The sequence below is a fragment of the Saccostrea echinata genome, unplaced genomic scaffold, assembly GCF_033153115.1.
Source record: "Saccostrea echinata isolate AGI-Se365-2 ecotype Australia unplaced genomic scaffold, CSIRO_AGI_Sech_v1 ptg000018l, whole genome shotgun sequence".
In the NCBI taxonomy this organism is placed as follows: Eukaryota; Metazoa; Mollusca; class Bivalvia; order Ostreida; family Ostreidae; genus Saccostrea; species Saccostrea echinata.
Window position 1 is genome coordinate 1,622,422 of NW_026889767.1, and position 5,389 is coordinate 1,627,810.

Below are 5,389 nucleotides of genomic sequence, written 5' to 3' on the forward strand. Positions count from 1 at the left end.
TACAAAGGTATGTCTGTTCCTAGCCAAGCGCTCGGTATAAGGTGTGAAAGTCACTAGATCTTTTGGATGTCATGAGACCTTAAAATCTGATGTATTATGTCACGGAAGGCATTGGCACGATAAAGAAACATCACTGCTCAGTGATCCTGAGTGTGTGGAATAGGTCTACATTGGAAGCTTATCACTGGTATATGGTGACGTCTCTGCATGATTAGAAAAATATTCAAGGGGGTCTCTCAAGTAGAACAGCATATGATCAATTAATATCCTATGCATTCAGAGGCCTATGTAAACATCTTTCAAAAATAGATTGACATTGAAGTTGTAAAATTTTACATTTTTTCTTCAACAATATAAATTATGAAATGTCTTATATTAACAAGAAAATAAAAACTAAATATGCCAACTTTATTAGACACATATACTGAATAATAATCATCCTGCTTGCAAGAAGAAATATAACGTTCTGTATTTCATTCATCAAAGGTTTATGAAAAAAGATGTGTAAGTACATGTAAATTACTGTCACTTTTGATAAAACTTACAATAATATTGATTTCAGTTTTCTTCAATTCATTAGCTTAAAAAGATTCTACAGTAGTAGACATGTAAGTTTTCCCTCTTCCTGTTTTACATTAAAGTTATTTTTTATTAAGGTTCATTGTTCTTCTGTTAAGAGGGATAACTCACGCTGGGAGAAGTGACTATATCAATTTCTTATCAATATTGTTAAGTTGAAAGACAATTTCTATCAAATATTTCCACCGCAGGATACAAAATCCTTACAAACAGATATACATAGCAGGATCAAACAAATGCTCTACTAGGCCACTATCCTTACTCCTTACAAAAATATTTAATTGCTGTTAAGGAGAAACACCATACGTACTTAGCTACATCAATTCTAGAAGTGATTAAATCAGTTGCGGCTTCTTCAAAAACTTCAAAGAACTCTTAGAAAATTTAATAGCGATTCTCTGTGATGACTTGAACTTTTATATACCGGTAGGAGCTGTGGCACGCATAGTCTCAGAATTTCTCCAAACTCTCTATGATAAAAGTCTTTGATACCCTAAACTCAAATCAGGCAAAAATTAGTTGCTACGTGTCATGGTTACCATAGCAACATGTCCTAAAGTTTGAAAAATTGCATTTTTCAACATCTTCAGAGTACCACAGTTAACGTTTGCAGCAAAGCAAACAAGTGGCAACGACTGTTTCTGAAACTTGAAGGCTTGGTGTCTTAAATGCATGATAAACATGTTTGGTAAATCATCTATGACATACGTTACTATGGAAACAAAGTATTCAAAAGTAATAATCTTGTTCATTTAATTTTATAAAGTCATACACTTAAGTAAAATAAAAACAATTATAGGTTGAAATGCAAGCAAATAATAGAGAAGAGATCCTTGTAACATATACCAAGGACAAAGTATGATATTTCTTATAGTTTGGCAATGGTTGCCATGGTTTTAATACCACGAAGGGATTTTAAATTTACTCTCTTAGTGATTTAATCTTATCCTATCTTTTAAAAAAGCATATTTCTATATAACTGATGATCAATTTTTAAAGGCCTTGGTGTGACCCTAATTTTCACATTTCAAAAAATTCAATTTCAATTCTTTAAATAGTGCGTTGCTATGGAAATAAGGCGAAAAAACATGCATAAAAATCTGACAAATACTCTGTTTCCTTGGATACGTACCGTTGTATGTAGATTCTCAAAACTTTAATGATTGATATATGTGAACAACTAACCTGACTTTCAATTTTGACTATCACCCAATCTCAAACTGGATGTAAAAAGCACATAGGGTCTAATATTGACGAAAAATTAACAAAATCGAACATCTTCTCTTCTTGGTAACCATAGCAACATTGTTGTATTTTTCAACAACCTTTATCAATATATGATATTCAACTTTAGTTCTACGAGATAAGTACTATTCAAGGTGATTCAAATAATATTTTTCTTGATTAAAAGGTTAGTAAATTCCTAAAGCAGCAAAAAAATATCACTTTAAACAACTAGTATGTTGTTTCCATGGTTACACTGCAAAGTAACAATTAATCTCAATTTTTCTTATGTTATCGGTGTTGCAAGGTCCTAAGGATGCGTATATAGTCATGAATTTTATTGTTTTTCCTCACAATAGTAGCATTAATCCAATAATGGCAACAGATTTTGCATGGTGACACTGTGTTACCATGGCAACCATGAAAGTTATTTTTAGAATAATATTGCCAATACCTAATTACATGAGGTCAAATATTTTTCATTGTTTTTATTACGTTGTTGATTGAGTTTGATCATGTAACATCTATCATTTGTGACTATAGAGCGTTTTTCAGCATTTTTCAGCATCTAAAATGTATTCCAAATGTACCCATGGTTACCACTTACTTAGAGATAAATTCTAAATAGTTTCTTTATAGCATAAGTGGCAACAAGGTGTCAGGTTTTTGTGAGAGTGGTTTGTTTGTTATTCTTAGTCTTTATTAAGGCTTAAAAAAGATTTAAAGTAGCTGAAAATCTCAATTTTTTCAACTTTTCTGGCTGTTACCATGGCAATCAAGATACATAGCAACGAAATTTTATTTGATATATGTTTCTGGTGTCAAGTTGTAGTAATGGGCAAAGTTTCATCAAAATCGGTGACCATGGAAGGCAAAGAAGTTTAAGTGGTTACAGAGAATCTCTATTAAAATTGACATTTTTTTTCAAAAGTCAGTACCATCAAAATGTAAGGCTTTTCTACAGTTTATACAGCTATTCCTCACGATTAATCAAAACTAGTCTTTTTTAGTCGGAGGTTATCCTAGCCTGTGATTGGTCATCAACAAAATCACTTTTTAAAAAATCACTCTGATTCTATACACAAGTACTCTGAATGTGATACTAAAAGAATGTTGGAGTTGCTAATTAACAATATTAATATAGTCTTGTGAGACCAGGTCTTCCATCAAATTTTCGGAAATACGACGTACACTAATTTTTCACATCAAACAATTTATCGAACAACTTCTACATGAGAAGAAGAAAATACTTCCTTTAGCCTTCAACTCGAAATTTAGATACATCGACAATGTATAATAAATTAACAATAGTCATTTTCATTCCTATATATGTCGATTCGATATGTCCCAGTCGATTTGAAATAAAAGACACACCAAACTCTGTCACATCTGTTTCATATCTGTTTCGGATATTTTCAACTTTTCCATTGTCACCTTTTCTTATTTATGTGGTAATATCCCGCCATCAAATGCTGAGGATGATTACATCTTTCAACTTTCGTGCCAACACCTACTTCGACACGGGACCTCGGTTTATAGGATTTCATCCGAAGGACCGGTCTTCGCGTCCCGCAATCACTTCGGTGCCGAGTTAGAGTCTGAATTTATAGCACTTTACCTGTCGTGAATTCTCGCATGAAAATGAACAAAAAAAATCTTGCAAAAGAGATACAATTACAAACAATAAATCAGATTCAGTTTTGTACAGTCAAGTGCCTGCATTTGAGCACTATTGAGAGAGGGGGGGGGGGGGGGGGATGGAAGAGGATATAGAGAGAGAAGGCTACATACTTTTAAATTATTTTCTCTCGACTTTTTGAATAGTCGTTATCCTTTTGGACATTGATTTAAGTACAAAATAATTGCAGTTTTAATCATATGATTTCACAGAGCAAATATACATCAAAGCATGAAATATTATATACTTACGAATATAGTACAAAACAAAGCCAATATAGTCAAGAATTTTGTATTTTTCGTGAAACCTGTTGTTGATACACGGATAAACACTTTGGAATATCGTTTGCTTTTATAAGATGTAACATTTTAAAGCACGTGCACTATTAATACAGTATTAAATCAGATTTCTATAAACTTCCTTTTCTTAATTATGATGAACTTATTTATTTTGATCTTGTCAGTTAAGAATAACGTACTTGTCAACATCGTGCATCTTTGTAGAATTAAAATTAGGAGTGAACGAAAAATAATATCACAGACATTACGTAACACAAAAAATCTTCAATAAAACGAGTCATTTTTAACATATTTCACAATTCGAAAAACAAAGACCCAAGTGACAACATCAATCACGTGTTCACTTTTGTTAGAAATATAAACAATATTCAGATCAATACTAAAAGTTAAAAAATAAATTATTTGGAACAACCCTCACCATAACTGATTATTTCCACAAACTTGTTTCCATATTTATTACAAAATCCCAAATCATGACTTTGCTGTGTTTTTTTTTTTTTTTTTTTTTTAGAGGATTTAAAAAAAGAATTTTTTTTTTTAAACATTATATATATATATATATATATATATATATATATATATATATATATATATATATATATATATATATTTATATTTATATTTATATTCACAGCAGGCATAATCTAAATGACATTGTACAAGAGCTGAACATAATAGCATTTTACTTCTTATATCCAAAAAAAAAAACAAAAAAAAAAACAAAAAAAAAAAAAAGAGCTTGTCTGTATAAAAAAAAATCGCAACCTGTTGGTAACTTTTTGTACAATGGACTCAATAATAAATTCTCAACTCAAAATTTGATCAACAAAAACTCCAAAATATTAAACTTTTTTTTCCATAGAATGCATTGTATGTCCATTACACTCCATGTGAAAGTCTTGGACACTTGTAAGCATCTTTCTTGATCTAAATAAAATACATTTGGTTTTCCCGAGGTGTAGAGATAACTTATTATCTACTAGCCAATTTGAACATTGTTTTAAAACAGAACTAAGTTTTTTTTTTGTTTTTTTTTTGTTTTTTTTTTCTGAAATAAAGTCTGGATTTTTTTTTTTTTTTTTTAGAAAATAAGATTGCACTATCATCAGCATATAAAATAATTTTGCAGTGATCTTTTGGTATAATTTTTTCTTGTAGAATTTCTGGACTGTAGTTCTTTAGTGATCTCAATTTACGGTATTATGATGTTTAAAATTACCTTTTGATATGCATCGAGAACAGTAAATAATGGAATGGTCGCTAAGTCCATAGCCAGTAGATATTGTGTCGAATTGCATTAGGTTTTCTTTTCTGTTCGTTAAAATCTGGTCAATAGTTGTACTTGTTGCATCCGTAATTCTTGTAGATTCATCTATAATTTGCTGTAGGTCTAAAATGTCCAGGATCTGGACATATGTCTTATACAAAGGATGTGCTGGTTTAAAATCAATACTAAAATCACCAAAAATATTTGTTTCATATTCAGCTCTCGGGGATTGAAGACTGTTCTAAAAAGAATCCAAGAAATCAGATTGATTTGGTGGTCTGTAGTAAATTCCAACTTCTATAGGTTTTGTTTTTGGTAAGAATACATTGATAAATATTGCTT